We start from the raw sequence: 17994 nt of genomic DNA, 5'->3' as shown, positions 1-17994 counted from the left end.
CTCACAGACAGCTGAGCTACCGTGCCTAAATATAGGCAGTGGCGGGGATCGAACCCGGGACCGAACTCGGCTACCCTGGTGTGTCTTCATTAGCCTTCTGTAAGAAGTAAATAAAAATTGTCTACCAGCTGGCTTCATACAGCGGGGGAAAAATATTCACAAACTACTAGAAATGTAAACATAGAAACAACTAACGAACCGCATGCAGCAAGGACCGCCTTTAGTGGCAACCTCGTGCATGTTGGTTCTGACACGTGGTGACTGCCGCGCAACAGCAAAATGGGTCGCAAAGGGACTTAAACAACTGTACGGAAAGGCAAATACAGTATGAAAAGGGAAAATCATTTTCTGAAATAGATAATATTAATGGACGAAGACAGGCAACTGTGCGGTGCCTAATATCGCTATTTAGACAAAGTACTCTCATTAATAGCGAAAGAAGAGGTCGACCAAAGAAGCTAAGGCAAAGAGAACGAAATATGTTAGAAGCGTGGTCAAAATAGATCCAGTAGCTGAGGCAAAGAGAACGAAATAGGTTAGAAGCGTGGTCAAAATAGATCCTAAATTGACAGCTTCTGCATTGTCTGTGCATGTTGACGATCAGTTCTGGAAGGAAATCACTCCAAGGGCTGTTCGCTGTATTTTACGTAGTGCAGGCTACGGCACTTCAGTACATAGAAAAAGACCATACATCAGCAAGAAGAACAAGTAATTTAGACCTGAATTTGTTCGAGAGCATATGAACATATATGGCTGCATCCGATGTTGGAAAACATTTTTTTAAAGTTAACATGGGTAGATATCAGTATTTAAACATCTTAAAGGTAAAATCTGTGAAAAAGTGTTTATAGCTTGAGTTTAGATACAGATTACTACTTTCAACGACACACCCAAATTCTCAAGTTTCCAACACGGAGCGCAACATTAATACTATTGAACATCTCTAGAGCACGCTTCAAAGAATGGTCAGAAAACATGAAATACGTAGTAATATTGCTCTGAAACAATATCTACATCAGGAATGACAAAATATTGTCTCAGAGGCTACCAAAAAGCTGATTCATTTCATGCTAAATAGGTTACTAGAAGTGACACATAGAAGAGGAAACCTTGTACATTGTAGTCTTCTTTAGATACATGTATATTTATTCCCTACAGAGAAAATTCATCTGGTATAGAATCTTTGTTTACTTTTTCCAGAAGACTAATTTGCTTAATCCTTTTATATGTACAGATTAGAAAGGAAACCTCGTACTATTTCGTAGTTTACCAAATAACATATCCTGCAGTGATCTTTAATTCTAATAAACAAAGTTTCCTAGATGAACAAGGATGTATGAATACTTTTTACATTACTGTATTTTCAAACAAAAGATGGGCATTTGGTGATGAAAGCTCGCTGCGGAAATTAAACGCTGTCATTAAAACGTGACTGAAGTGGCAGAGTGTCCTTTCTTTTATAAAATTCGTAAGAAACTCGCAGACGTGAATAAATTTAACTTTTTTTGTATTTTGTGTTATACTGTACTTCTGTTGAGAACTATGTATCCTGTTACATATTTCTATGACACAGTCTCTTCCTCTCGTCAAATGACGAAGGGCGAAGCTGTGACTTCAATGCGAATACCTCTAACTCTGTGGCTTGCATAGTCAGTAATCAATATGGAAACGTCCGTCTCGATAGCTGGGGAGTCAGAACGGTAGATTCTTAACTGAAGGGGCTCGGGTTTGATTGCTAGGCAGGTCAGAGGCTTTCTTCGCTCTGCGACTGGCAGTTGTGTTGTCGATATCTTCGCACAGTCGTTAATTGACACGGAAATCGCTTGCATGGCGCCACAAGACGAGTCTAAATCACCGTCATGGATATTCTGGATTGTCGAACTACGTTGTCGTATCTTTACATTGTCGTATCTACTTTCCACTGCTGAGATGGCTCCATGGACACGCCCCGAGAGTCAGTTAAAAAAAAAAATTACAGATGCACGCATGCTGACTGCTGGAGAAAGCGGTGAAAAGAGAATAAAGAAACGAGAGGGGAAAAAATATCCACTTCGCCTGTGCTGAAAGATTTGTTTCATTATACTTCGCTACTCTTCCACAGATTAGAGGACCGATCCCATTTTGGAACTGTTCGGCGATTAAAATGCTCCAGAAAAGCCTTGTTTCTCTTTCTTTTCTTTTTGCCTCAGCCCTGGTTAGGAGACGAGACGGAGTTTCTGCTGCGCGGCCGGTCTCTTTACGAGCGCGGACTTTTTGTGGCTGTAGCCGTGCCCGAGTCAGTTAATTGGTCGCAGCTTCACGGGAGCCGGCGTCGTGGCGCGGTCTCGCCGGAAGCGGTGAGCAAACGAGGGAGACGGAGAGAAGGAAACCGACGGAAGAGGAGAGGAGAGGAGAGGCGCGTTAGTGTCTGCCCCTCCCCTCTCACCTTCACCCCTCCCCGCTGACTTCTTCTCGGCACAAGGGCGCTCTCCAAGGTGCGTCACGCTGCTTTCTTCGCGCCACGTGCGTTCTAAGACCGGCAAGAGTTTCGCAACGGCCCAGCTTTTTCCTCGTGAGTAGGCACCGAGCGGGCTGCTCAACATTCCACTCGGCCGTCCTCCACCTCAGCTGCAGCTCACGGGCGTCCAGAAGGAAGAGGAACAGGGTGGATAGCAACAGCGGACACTTGCCACCCTTCCCCCTCCAGTAATCTGGAGTACAAACTTTCTTATCTTAACAGGATTCTCATACAATTCTAGAAACGATTATTGTCTTTGATTCCGCTAAACCAAAGGTTTAGGCAGTTCTAGCGTAACATGTACGACTACAATGGAAAATATATACTATAGCATTCCGCCTACAGGAAAATTTAAGAGAAGTATTGAAACATTCCCGTCTCCTCTATATCTCTTTTGTTACTGAACCTTCCCTTCTACAATAACCTATGAAACCTTCCCTTGCGATTTCTATCTCTTGCTTAATAATAACAAATGAAATCTTTCTTCCCTTTGAAATTAATTCTCTTTCCCAATCTTCGCGTGCAAATTTAAATGCTGCTTATTAAAAGTGATTTTCTGATTATTTCGACGAAACATAAAATGAGTCGTCCTCGTGGCTCTCACTCGTTACCCGCAATAACCCAAAACTGTTCCTTACCTTTTTTACTGTTACTGGATCGCCATCTGACTGCTACATCGAACTGCGAGATGAATGTACTTACTCTGTTTTACTCTACTCTATTAGCTGCTGGTGGGCTGTCATAATAAGGGGCTGTATTTATTACCAAAGCTGACGTTATTCTTTAATAGCAAAACTGACGTTATTCTTTAATTAATTCGACTGAAGTTACGTAATGCATAGTTAAAGTTTTTCTTGACAACAATAAAATTTTGCAAAGTTTTACGTTGATGGTTTTTGGGATGGATTATAATCAGTAATGCAATATTGCTGGCAAAAATGAAATGATTTTACAAACGTTCAAATGGGACTTACTTTTTACAATAATCTTACAACTAGTATGACGCAAACATACCTTCAGTAGTGGTGAGTTTCTCAAAAAAATAATTCAATAATATTAGTTCCTCTTATGATAATAGTTAGCTGATGTGTCTGTACATCCGTTTATAATCTCTTGTAAATCATAGCTGGTGGCTGGCAGCCACACCGTTCCTCTCACCCTCTCGCTTCAGACCTGCTACCACAATTATTTCCAACATGACAAATATTAATTATTCCTATTTGATCCTATTAAAAAAATATAAACATCTTTCATAAATTGTGCTTTGACAATAGACAATAGAAATATACATGTTTTACAGTATGAAGAACAGAGAAGCGGCTGTATGAATATCAAGAGGCATTTAACAAATCATTCTTCCCGCACTCCATACGCGTTTAGAACGGCAAGAAATCTTTAATGCGTGGTAGGAGGAGCGTTCAATAAGTATCGTAACTTTCTTTGTTCTTTTTTTTTCCTTGGCCAGTTTCGGCTGAAAAACACAGTATTTGTTATGGAACATCGTGGAATATTGCCGCTTCAGTCCCTACAGTTTCATGAAGCTCCGAGAGGTACATACATAGCCTTCAAAATGGCGTCTGTAACGGGTGTGCGTTTCAAGTAGAGAGTTGTCATTGAGGTTCTTTTGGTGCAAAACCAAAGCATCACAGATGTTGATAGCCGCCTCGGAACGTTTACGGAGACCTAGCAGTGAACGAACGCACAGTGAGTCGCCGGGCGAAGCGTCTGTCACCATCGCTAAAAGGTCGCGCAGAACTGTCGTATCTCATGCGAGCCAGCCGCTGCTGTGACTCGTGCAGTATTTTAACGTGTGGACACTCTCATTCGAGGTGATCCATGGATCACAACCAAACACTATCTGCAGAACTGGACGTCTCTGTTGGTAGTGCAGACACATTCGTTCATCAGCTGGGGTACTCGAAGGTTCCTCGCCGCCTGACGGAAGACCATAAAGAGCAACGAGAGACACAGGTTTCAGCGACGACCGGTAGAGCGGTACATGCGGGCATTCAGAAAAAAAAAAGTGTTGCATTGCTTACTGAACGCCATTCGTACAATGGGATGTATTCCCTACCCTGTTGTACACAGTGGTTTTAAGACTGTAGGTGTAAACACAGCTGTAGGTGTTAACTTAGAAAGATACGCAACCATCAGACACTCTCTCAACCCTCGGCGATTATCACCCATCACAATGTAATCAGGTGCAAGGTGATTCGACCACAGTTTCATTTTGGGATACATCAAGATGAGTTTCGACATCTAGAACTCCTAGTCATCCGCTATCATCCGCATGCAAGACAACCGCGGTACAACTAACATTATATCTTTGGGTGGACACAAAGACATCCGTGTCTTCCGAGGCGTCACTATAGGTGTACCACTCGATAGATACCTTCTTCGACGCTTAAATACACTACGGGCCATTAAAACTGCTACACCAAGAAGAAATGCAGCTTCAACACGATACCACAGTTCATCAAGAGAAGTGACTGCCGTATTGTGACGCGCGAGTTCCTCGGCCACCATTGACCAGACGTTTTCAGTTGGTGAGAGATCTGGAGAATGTGCTGGCCAGGGCAGCAGTCGAACATTCTCTGTATCCAGAAAGGCCCGTGCAGGTCCTGCAACATGCTGTCGTGCGTTATCCTGCTGAAATGTAGGATTTCGCAGGGATCGAATGAAGGGTAGAGCCACGGGTCGTAACACATCTGAAATGTAACGTCCACTGTTCAAAGTGCCGTCTATGCGAACAAGAAGTGACCGAGACGTGTAACCAATGGCACCCCATACCATCACGCCGGGTGATACTCCATTATGGCGATGACGAATACACGCTTCCAATGTGCGTTCACCGCGATGTCGCCAAACACGGATGAGACCATCATGATGCTGTAAACAGAACCCGCATTCATCCGAAAAAATGACGTTTTGCCATTCGTGCTCCCAGGTTTGTCGTTGAGTACACCATCGCAGGCCCTCCTGTCTGTGATGCAGCGTCAAGGGTAACTGCAACCATGGTCTCTGAGCTGATAGTCCATGCTGCTGCAAACGCCGTCGAACTGTTCGTGCAGATGGTTGTTGTCTTGCAAACGTCCACGCCTGTTGACTCAGGGATCGAGACGTGGCTGCACGATCCGTTACAGCCATTCGGATAGTGATACGAGGCCATTGGGATCCAGCACGGCGTTCCGTATTACCCTCCTGAACCCACCGATTCCATATTCTGCTAACAGTCATTGGATCTCGACCAACGCGAGCAGCAATGTCGCTATAGGATAAACCGCAATAGCAATAGGCTACGATCCGACCTTTATCATAGTCGGAAACGTGATGGTACGCATTTTTCCTCCTTACATGAGGCATCACAACAACGTTTCGCCAGGCAACGCCGGTCAACTGCTGTTTGTGTATGAGAAATCGGTTGGATACTTTCCTCATGTCAGCACGTTGAAGGTGTCGCCACCGGCGCCAACCTTGTGTGAATGCTCTGAAAAGCTAATCATTTGCATATCACAGCATCTTCTTCCGGACAGTTAAATTTCGCGTCTGTAGAACGTCATCTTCGTGGTGTATCATTTTTAATGGCCAGTAGTGTGTGTTTATGGAACAATGTTATTCCTAACTATAACAAGATTAATGTAAAAAATATGTCATCTGCTGCACAATATGCAAGAAAAAGCAGAATTTATTATGGATTAGAAAGGAAATCCAGGAATTGAAATGTACTCAAAGAAACGACTGGTCAGCACCGCATTATGCAAAACACAAATACACCTAGGCAATCACATTAAACAATCTGTAATATTTTACGACACTAGTGGGCAAGTGAAATTTCGCATAGAAACAGCAGTAGAAAAGAAGCTGCAGACACTAAAGAAACTGAAACTTGCTCGCGAAAGGCAAAGGTCCCGAGTTCGAGTCTGGGTCGGGCACACAGTTTTAATCTGCCAGGAAGTTTGATATCAGCGCACACTCCGCTGCAGAGTGAAAATGTCATTCTGGAAACATCCCCCAGGCTGTGGCTAAGCCATGTCTCCGCAATATCCTTTCTTTCAGGAGTGCTAGTTCTGCAAGGTTCGCAGGAGAGCTTGTGTAAAGTTTGGAAGGTAGGAGACGAAGTACTGGCAGAAGTAAAGCTGTGAGTACCGGGCGGGAGTCGTGCTTCGGTAGCTCAGTTGGTGCCGGCCGCGGTGGTCTAGCGGTTCTGGCGCTGCAGTCCGGAACCGCGGGACTGCTACGGTCGCAGGTTCGAATCCTGCCTCGGGCATGGGTGTGTGTGGTGTCCTTAGGTTAGTTAGGTTTAAGTAGTTCTAAGTTCTAGGGGACTTATGACCTAAGATGTTGAGTCCCATAGTGCTCAGAGCCATTTGAACCATTTTATTTTGCCGGCACGGTAGCTCAGCGTGTTCGGTCAGAGGGTTAGCAGCCCTCTGTAATAAAAAAACTGAGCTAATCGATCAACAACGAACTTATACGGATGTCTTACGACGTCCGCCACGAGCAGATGCAACGAACAAAAGCGAACAAAATGAGATTAAAAAAAAAGAAAAAGTTGGTAGAGCACTTGCCCGCAAAAGGCAAAGGTCCCGAGTTCGAGTCTCGGTCGGGCACACAGTTTTAATCTGCCAGGAAGTTTCATATCAGCGCACACTCCGCTGCAGAGTGAAAATCTCATTCTGGAAACTAAAGAAACTGTCGGATACAAACCCACACGATAGGCAGACCAGAAACCAGTACACAAAACATAAATTTATAAAAGAATTTTAATTCAAGAGGAATAAAGTTCTCGACACTGAAAGAACAAATACTCCAAAAGGGACCCAAACACAATCTAAACACACATGTCATACAGAGAACAATAGAAAACATCATTACAGAAAGTGAGTATGTAATAAAACAGGCCGAAAGGAAAGATACAGAAAATTTCAATGCTGGCTAACCAGCAAACTGATATCAGAAGAAATCAGATATATCAACAGAAAGAACAAAAATACCAACAGTGATAAAAAAAAACCACAGAGGAGAAAACAGCCAAAGCGACACAAAAGTAACTGAAGACACACAATGCCATGGTCACAAGAGGGGACAAGGGAAAAACATTGGTCGTCATGTATGAAAGGAAATATACTGAAAAACCACAAAATTTCATAACAGAAAACCTAATAACAAAAACAAAAAGTGGCCCCATCCAAAGATTCCATGAGATTACAAAAATCAAACACATAAAATTTACCCTCTCACAAATTCAAAGAAAAAGAACAACACAAACGACCGCAAGGCGTCCACACTCAGTAGTTGACCAAAAATTCACAAGCTAGATGTTCTGATCACATGCGTGATACAATCAATACCTGCACCAACATATCATTTAGCCAGACACAAGCAGGCGTTTCTGCATGAACGCCACATTTATTATTGTCCCACAAATATCTATTCAATCTAATTTGATTTGTATTGTATTAAATGTTTAACTCACTTGGCCTACTTTAGTTTAATTTTTGTGTTTTCTTTGTATTATGTTCCGTGTTATCCAACCTTCCCGCTTATCCGACCTTGCCGCGGCCGCTTTAGGTCGGATAATCGAGACTCTACTGTATTATTAATCTTGTCGTCTTTCAGTGATTGGTTAGGAGAAGAAACGAGTCTGTAGACACTTGCTAACACCGAAATTATACCGAGCTTACTGCGGAAAATGTTTCACTTAAAACCCAAGCTCTGTCACAAGTGTTGAGCCGGCACCAATACCCAGGACACAGGCAGTGATCCTCTCACGATCCTTCCGTCTGTCTCTCGCACTTAACCGAGGTGAACTAGGCTAGTAAGAAGCTGACTTGGAAAGCAGTCCGGGGAACTGATTGCGCCATTTAGCGCTTCACAGCTCTGTGACAGCAGCATCCACTCATAGTTGCGCACAAACTGAAACTGAAAAACCTTACAAAGTAACGACAGTACTCAGCTGACCAATTCAGATACTGTAGCTCGATGTGAGTAGTGAACTGACTGTTGAAGTCTGTGTATGATGGAGAGGTTGATGCTGAACCATTACTTCTTTTCTGATGAACCGCAGCTCCATTTATCTAGGCACGTGAACTGGAATGACAGTCAACGTTGGAGCCCCTGCGTGATGGAAAAGTAGGTCTACCGAGAGCAGTTAGTGCTACATAGTTTAATGGACCGATCTTTTCTTACCAAGCCATAAATTTTGCTGGGTATGTGAGCAATATACTGCAATTTTTTTCAGACAACTAACAACTAACGAAAAGAAGATGGGCAAGGGAAGACCCGAGAAGAGATTGATGGAGTTCGTGAAAGCATTACGGGTTTTTAAAGGCTTAACCCATGAAACGAAGAAGCATTTACACCCAGACTGCCGGCAAAGACCGATTGAAATGTTCCTTATTGTCCTGGTGCAAGATCCCCTGTGACATTAAGCCTAAACAAAAGTTCCTTAGTTTAGCCACAAGTCAGTAGGAAGCTGGATGTGTGACGTAGAGTAGAACTGGTTGTCCCTTCCCACTCTTAGATGTAGCCCATTACAGTTCTCGTAGCACACTGGATTCTTTCGAAGATGCCGAGAATCTATTTATGTTTCTGTAAATGGGAGTGGTTGATGCGGAGCACTGCCCACTCGTCACTTATAGGGTGCCTAAAGGATGCTGCGTTCTTGGAATGCTATACAACAATTCAAGCAAATAACATTAGTAGTTTTAGTTTCAATAAAGCAGACTTATATTTGAATTTACAATGGTGTCGTAAGTGATGGGTGACATGCAATATAAATCAGTCCTTTGTTGTATACAAGGTCCATGTAAGCAATTGGTACGGATCGCACGTCGCTGCTATCGTACTGCTCTCCTAGTACTGTGCCGCTAATGTCCGGCCGAGGCTGACAGGAGCGGCCCTTATATTCTCTTCGGCTAGAGGGCGCTCCGGTAGTGGAGCGGTCCTTGTCACCGTGCTATTGGCTGACGTTGTCTCACCGCCTTCTTTGTTCCTGCGATCTTGGTGTTCGTGCCGGCGCTCGTCCTTACGCCGGGACCGTTGCTAATATCCTTTAAATAAAATTGTGGATGCGATTATGCTACATTTATTGGCAAAAACCGTCAAACAGTTAACAAACGCTCTGTTAAACACATGTAAACTCGAAATTACATGAAACTGAAAGCAAAACTTGCAAAGAGAGCAGGCCTGAACTGCATCCTAACGTCTACTTAATATGAAACTTCCTAGCAGATTAAAACTGTGTGCCCGACCGAGACTCGAACTCGGGAGTTCGAGTTCGAGTCTCGGTCGGGCACACAGTTTTAATCTGCCAGGAAGTTTCATATCAGCGCACACTCCGCTGCAGAGTGAAAATCTCATTCTGTCTACTTAATAGCTTGACGAGCAACACAAATCTTTAGTACATAGCTTGAAACTTTGGAGCTATTCGTACATTATCGTTAAATGAATTGTTTTAAATTATTTCCTGATGTAAATAATTTGCTCTGTATTAGTGTGGTGGTAGAAAGGCTTTCATGGTGCTTAGGCTCCCCTCAAGCGTTTGATATGCTCACGGTGGCTTTTACTTATTAATAGCCTTAGCTTGATGTCTAAATGTTGCTGGGTATTGTCACTAAACGTCAGTCGGAAAAACGTAGTATTCTTTGCAGAAGCCTTTTAGCAAGAGATCCCTAGCCAGGTGCGGCTACTCAGAGACCCGTGTGTATTTTTGTCACCACGGCTCAAAATAACATTTGGTTTAAACTTGCAGAATCCATCGCTCAGCACGCAGTTTCTTGGTCGTGTCTGCGCGTCAGGTTTCTCATGGAGAGATTTTCTGCCGTCTTTCCCACCTCAGAGCACTATTGGTCGAAAATAGCAGTAGGAGAAACATCTCTACTTGAGTTATACTGGATGGGATTCACAGTCTTTGCCACGAGTTTGTTTGCGTGGTCGTCCTCCACAGCAAGCACAGAAACATTTGGTTTGTATGTAAAAAACGTCTTTCTTGCTGCATTGTATTTTATTTCTCCCAGACACGTTTCGTCTATTTCACTTTCAGGCAACATCATTGGGACCTTGAATGATAAAGTATTGTTTTGATATGTATTATTTCTCGACTATAAAACAGTTCATGTTTTGTTTTTATGTAAATAAGTGATTACTTACAGTTCTTCGTGTTTTTAGTTGGCATCTGTGTTTACTCTCAGGTGGGCACAGGCTGGAGGCGTCACTACAGCTCTATTTACGAAACATAAGAATGTTTTTATGTTCCGAACTTTTTTATGCTTACTTTTCATCTTGTTTGCCCTTATTGTTGTGATGCACTATGAGACTTCCATCACTAATTACAGATATTTGATCAAAAACCAAGACGTAAGTACCGTGAGTTCACTATGTGTCTCATCCCGCTTGGTTCGCTTACGTACATGTTGCCAACCTAACAAAGTATGTGCTGAAAACTAACGTCTGTTCATTTCTGTTCTGTTTATATCTGTGTGTCTGTCTGTGTGTGTGTGTGTGTGTGAGAGAGAGAGAGAGAGAGAGAGAGAGAGAGCGAGAGCGTATGTATCTATGCATTATTTATTTATTTATTGTGGGGTGAGTGTGTAGGTGGTTGCTCAGTGCGAGTTGTAGAAGGTTGAATACGAATGTAATAGCTGTCGGAGAATGTCGAAAGTTTTGGTGTTCATCTGATTTGAGTTTTGATGTAAATGTTTCTTTGGAGAGATTCATGGACAAGTGAGTGGACAGACCGTTTTTGATGTTGCTAAGTAACAGTCAAACAATATTTTTTTTAAGGAACACACCGCCATTCGAGTGTCTTATTGTTTATTTAAGTACAACCCAGCTTTCGGACTTTTATGTTATTTCCAGGTATTTGATTTTATGCGTATAATATATATTGCAGGACACTTGTTGTCAAACTCAAAGTTGGCCATATATTAAGAAAATACTTGAAAATCCAAGAAAATGGCATAAAAGGCTGAAACCTGGGTTTTACTTAAATAGACAATAAAACAAACGGCGGTGAGCTCTTTTAAAAAATGAGTATTATTATTATTATGATATTAGTCCTCTGGTGTAGTGTCACTCTTATTATTTAATCTATTAGTGTAAACAATAAATTGTCTGGCATGTGTATTTGATCATTCAATAGGTTTTTCTTTTATACTTTGGTTTTCTGTATGTGGTAATTTTGTGGTAATTTTGTTGTTTTACTGTTACATCTAATTATTTTCATGTCTTCTTCTCTAGTGGTTGGTTTGTGATTGTGTACTCTAAGGTGTTCTATAAATGTGGAGTGGTGTTTCCCATAATTCCAGGCTCTCATCTGTTATTTTTATATGAAATAAATGTTCTGCCTGCTTTCTGGTGTACATCTTTGTTTGTTGTCAGTTTTGTAGAGGATTTTTGGATATAATTGCTGCCGTGTATGCTATGTTTACTCCCTGTCTTTTGAAAATGGTGATTTTATGTGTGAGTTTGTGTCTGTATGTCACTGTGTACCAGCTTGTGTTTTCTCTGTATTTGCCTCATTATTCTGTGTTGTTGTTGTGGCACAGAGAGTTTGTGATTGTGTTTGGTCGTGTAGTGATGTTGTCAATGGTTTTGTGCTTTCTGCTCTTATTTTACTTTCAATTTTGTTGTTTAGGCTTGTGACTATGTTACTACTGTAACCATTGTTTTGAGATATCTGCATTGGTACGTCAAGTTCTTTTTGTTAGCTTTCTTTGTTGAATGGCACTGTGTTGATGAGTGTATCGAGCATGTGTTTAAGTACTGCTTGCTTTTGTGAGTTTGGGTAGTTCGAGGTTGGGGAATAATGACGGAAATTTGGAAATTTGTGGTAAGGTCTTATGGGACCAAACTGCTGAGGTCATCAGTCTCTAAACCTACACACTACTTAATATAACTTAAACTAACTTACGCTAAGGACGACACACACAACCATGCCCGAGGGAAGACTCGAACCTCCGAAGGGGCAAGCCGTGCGGACCGTGTCAAGGCGCCCTGGACCGCTCGGCTACCCAGCGCCGGCAAAGGAATAATAATGTCAGTTGCTGTGGGTTTACAGTAAATTTCAAACTTATGTTTATAGTTTTGTTTTTTATTGTTATATCCAGAAAGCTAATTTTGTTATTCCTCTTTCTACTGTGAATTTTATGTTTTTTAGTTTTGTTGATGTCAATACATAATTTTTCAGTTTTTGTTTGTGGTTCGTCTATAAGCAGAGAATGTCTTCCATGTACCTGAATCAATATAGTGTGTTATACTCTTTTGCTACTATTTTTCTGAAATCGATCTGTTCAATGTGGCTTATAAAAATATTGGCTAATTCTCCTGACACTTGGAACCCCATTGGTAATCCATTTCTTGTTAATGAAATTCATTATTGAATTGGAAGTAATATTGTTCTGTTATGAGATTTATTAACGTGAGTATTTCATTAATCTGCTTATCAGAGAGCTAACTATGTGTTTTCAGGTTCTTGTCTATGATTTCTATTGTTTCTGGTACTAGCATGTTGCAAAACATGCTTTCTAAGTCAAATGAAAGAAGCGTTGCTGTGTCTGGGGTTATACATCCTTTATTTGTTGCATTAGTTGTGTAGCGTTTTCAATAGTTCTGTCTTCTTGTGCTTTGAAATTTTCAGACAATAATTTTAACACGTGTTCTGCAAGCTTGTAAGTGGGAGATTTTCTGAAATCCAGTATTGACCTTACAGGAAGATTCGGTTTGTTGATCTTTGGTTGGCTGATGATGCTGTAAAGTGAAAAAGGCGAAATGTATCTGGGAGAAATAAAATACAGAGCAGCAAGAAAATATTTGCCATACTGGCTGGCGAGTTCCTGCTCTGGTCAAAAGGCGGCCAAGTTACAGAGCTTTCACTAAGAGGACACTTCATGTTAGGAGATGATGGACGACTGATGTGGTGAGCCTTGCGGTCACAAAAGAAGATGTTTCTACTTCACCACTGTGGGCAGAGAAAGGAATAAACTCAGGGCCTCCAGCCGCTACTGCAGCTGCCTTTCCCACCGTTGTAATCGGCAATTCTGCAAGAACGCGATATTCGCATACCCCCTTCAGGAGCTAGACATTCCGTTTTTATACTTTGCATCCAGCTAATTTGCTTTCAGCATGCGCTTTAACGACGTCACTGGTGTGCGATCCCAATTTCCTGTGTTCTACCTGTAATTTACTAACGGTGCTTACAGTCACTGGTCGTATTCGCGCGTTATGCACATAACTTTGCATTTAGCTTGTCCACGCACCTGTGAGAAGGTTATAGTTCACCGTTAAAGCCCCTGCGTCCTAGATTCAATGTTTAGGTATTAAAACCAGTGTGTAACTCAAGTGGTTTACTTTATGATAATAGATCTGATTGTCATAGTGAGCCGGCCGCGGTGGCCGTGCGGTTCTGGCGCTGCAGTCCGGAACCACGGGACTGCTACGGTCGCAGGTTCGAATCCTACCTCGGGCGTGGGTGTGTGTGAAGTCCTTAGGTTAGTTAAGTTTAAGTAGTTCTAAGTTCTAGGGGACTTATGACCTAAGATGTTGAGTCCCATAGTGCTCAGAGCCATTTGAACCATTTTTTTGCTATAGGACCACTTGTTTTCTTTATAGATTAGATGATTCCTTCCTTCATTAATAAGTGTATGTGCACGGTGTAGTAGCATAATCATATGGGATGCTTTCTTTCTCTGCATGTCACCAGAGATCAGACTTTAGCATTCTAGGGGGATGCAGAACAGCACAACCGACACCCCACATAAGAATGTGCCTCGCCAAAATGATTTGATGAACAAGGATATACATATCAAAGATGTAAAAGAAGTATGGTGAAATAGTTATCTTTTTGTATTTTGAATTTAATGTGGCTATTGTAAGTATTCAAATGTATTAATGGTTTACAAAAGGAAGTAAATCTTACAACATTACATCACAATATGATTAAAAATGGATATTAACAAATTCATATGTAAACCCAATGTGAGAGAACCACTTACACAAATGTGATTTTTAGAAAGGTTACTTCAAAAGAGACTCTAAAAAAATCAACCTCACACATACTGAAAGCTGCAAAATGATTTAAGCTGTAACAAACCACGAGAAGAATTGTGGAGACCAATACCAAAAGGAACGATACCACACGGCATTAATTCCATTACATTTTCCACCTGTGGTATTCGTAAATGGTGGCCCTGAACAGCACAGGACATATCATCCGCCTCATCCTGGTGCCATTCCTTCAGCATCAGCGAGATGCGTTCTTCTAACAAGACAATGCCCATGCACACTCTTTGGCGCTAACAATGGGATCTCCAACATGTTTACCAGCCTTAAATAAGAAGAGAGAGATCAGGGCGTGTACATAGACATATAGAGAGCCCTTTTTCCGTCGCTTAGTACGCAAACAGAATAACAAAGAAAAAAATAATATCGGGACGATTTACCCTCCGCCATGCACGGTAAGTCCCCCATGAACCATGGACCTTGCCGTTGGTGGGGAGGCTTACGTGCCTCAGCGATACAGATGGCCGTACCGTAGGTGCAACCACAACGGAGGGGTATCTGTTGAAAGGCCAGACAAACGTGTGGTTCCTGAAGAGGGGCAGCAGCCTTTTCAGTAGTTGCAGGGGCAACAGTCTAGATGATTGACTGATCTGGCCTTGTAACCCTAACCAAAACGACCTTGCTGTGCTGGTACTGCGAACGGCTGAAAGCAAGGGGAAACTACACCGTAATTTTACCCGAGGGCATGCAGCTTTACTGTATGGTTAAATGATGATGGCGTTCTCTTGGGTAAAATCTTCCGGAGGTAAAATAGTCCCCCATTCGGATCTCCGGGCGGGGAATACTCAAGAGGACGTCGTTAACAGGAGAAAGAAAACTGGCGTTCTGCGGATCGGAGCGTGGAATGTAAGATCCCTTAATCGGGCAGGTAAGTTAGAAAATTTAAAAAGGGAAATGGATAGGTTAAAGTTAGATATAGTGGGAATTAGTGAAGTTCGGTGGCAGGAGGAACAAGACTTTTGGTCAGGTGAATACAGGGTTATAAATACAAAATCAAATAGGAGTAGGTTCAATAATGAATAAAAAAATAGGAGTGAGGATAAGCTACTGAAAACAGCATAGTGAGCGCATTATTGTGGCCAAGATAGACACGAAGCGTCTACAAGTTTATAAGCTAACTAGCTCTGCAGATGATGAGAAATTGATAAAATGTATGATGAGATAAAAGAAATTATTCAGGTAGTGAAGGGAGACGAAAATTTAATAGTCATGTGTGACTGGAATTCGAGAGTAGGAAAAGGGAGAGAAGGAAACATAGTAGGCGAATATGGATTGGGGGAAAGAAATGAAAGAGGAAGCCGTCTGGTAGAATTTTGCACAGTGCACAACTTAATCATAGCTAACACTTGGTTCAAGAATCATAAAAGAGGGTTGTACACATGGAAGAATCCTGGAAATACTAGAAGGTATCAGATAGATTATATAATGGTAAGACTCAGATTTAGGAGCCAGGTTCTAAATTGTAAGACATTTCCAGGGGCAGATGTGGACTCTGACCACAATCTATTGGTTATGAGCTGTAGATTAAAACTGAAGAAACTGCAAAAAGGTGGGAATTTAAGGAGATGGGATCTGAACAAATTGATTAAACCAGAGGTTGTACAGAGTTTCAGGGAGAGCATAAGAAAACAATTGTCACAAATGGGGGAAAGAAATACAGTAGAAGAAGAATGGGTAGCTCTGAGGGATGAAGTAGTGAAGGCAGCAGAGGATCAAGTAGGTAAAAAGACGAGGGCTAGTAGAAATCCTTGGGTAACAGAACAAATATTGAATTTAATTGATGAAAGGAGAAAATATAAAAATGCAGTAAATGAAGCAGGCAAAAAGGAATACAAACGTCTCAAAAATGATATCGACAGGAAGTGCAAAATGGCTAAGCAGGGATGGCTAGAGGACAAATGTAAGGATGTAGAGGCTTATCTCACTAGGGGTAAGATAGATACTGCCTACAGGAAAATTCAAGAGACCTTTGGAGAAAAGAGAACCACTTGTATGAATATCAAGAGCTCAGATGGAAACCCAGTTCTAAGCAAAGAAGGGAAAGCAGAAAGGTGGAAGGAGTATATAGAGGGTCTATACAAGGGCAACGTACTTGAGGACAATATTCTGGAAATGGAAGACAATGTAGATGAACACGAAATGGGAGATACAATACTGCGTGAAGAGTTTGACAGAGCACTGAAAGACCTGAGTCGAAATAAGGCCCCGGGAGTAGACAACATTCCATTAGAACTACTGACGGCTTTGGGAGAGCCAGTCCTGACAAAACTCTACCAACTGGTGAGCAAGATGTATGAGACAGGCGAAATACCCTCAGACTTCAAGAAGAATATAATAATTCCAATCCCGCAGAAAGGCGTTGACAGATGTGAAAATTACCGAACAATCAGTTTAATAAGCCACAGCTGCAAAATACTAACGCGAATTCTTTACAGACGAATGGAAAAAGTGGAGTAGAAGCCAACCTTGGGGAAGATCAGTTTGGATTCCGTAGAAATATTGGAACACGTGAGGCTATACTGACCTTACAACTTATCTTAGAAGCTAGATTAAGGAAAGGCAAACCTACGTTTCCAGCATTTGTAGACTTAGAGAAAGCTTTTGACAATATTGACTGGAATACTCTCTTTCAAATTCATAAGGTGTCAGGGGTGAAATACAGGGATCGAAAGGCTATTTACAATTTGTACAGAAACCAAATGGTAGTTACAAGAGTCGAGGGACATGAAAGGGAAGCAGCGGTTGGGAAGGGAGTGAGACAGGGTTGTAGCCTCTCCCCGATGCTATTCAATCTGTATATAGAGCAAGCAGTAAAGGAAACAAAAGAAACATTCGGAGTAGGTATTAAAATCCATGGAGAAGAAATAAAAACTTTGAGGTTCGCCGATGACATTGTAATTCTGTCAGAGACAGCAAAGTACTTGGAAGAGCAGTTGAATGGTATGGACAGTGTCTTGAAAGGAGGATAATGGAATGTAGTCGAATTAAGTCGCGTGATGCTGAGGGAATTAGATTAGGAAATGAGACACTTAAAGTAGTAAAGGAGTTTTGCTATTTGGGGAGCAAAATAACTGATGATGGTCGAAGTAGAGAGGATATAAAATTTAGACTGGCAATGGCAAGGAAAGCGTTTCTGAAGAAGAGAAATTTGTTAACATCGAGTATAGATTCAAGTGTCAGGAAGTCGTTTCTGAAGGTATTTGTATGGAGTGTAGCCATGTACGGAAGTGAAACATGGACGATAAATAGTTTGGACAAGAAGAGAATAGAAGCTTTCGAAATGTGGTGTTACAGAAGAATGCTGAAGATTAGATGGGTGGATCACATAACTAATGAGGAGGTATTGAATAGAATTGGGGAGAAGAGGAGTTTGTGGCACAACTTGACAAGAAGAAGGGACCGGTTGGTAGGACAGGTTCTGAGGCATCAAGGTATCA

This window comes from Schistocerca cancellata, chromosome 8 (assembly GCF_023864275.1).
Source record: "Schistocerca cancellata isolate TAMUIC-IGC-003103 chromosome 8, iqSchCanc2.1, whole genome shotgun sequence".
NCBI classification, from domain to species: Eukaryota; Metazoa; Arthropoda; class Insecta; order Orthoptera; family Acrididae; genus Schistocerca; species Schistocerca cancellata.
The sequence above is the reverse complement of the archived record's forward strand: the minus strand, read 5'-3'. Positions refer to the sequence as shown.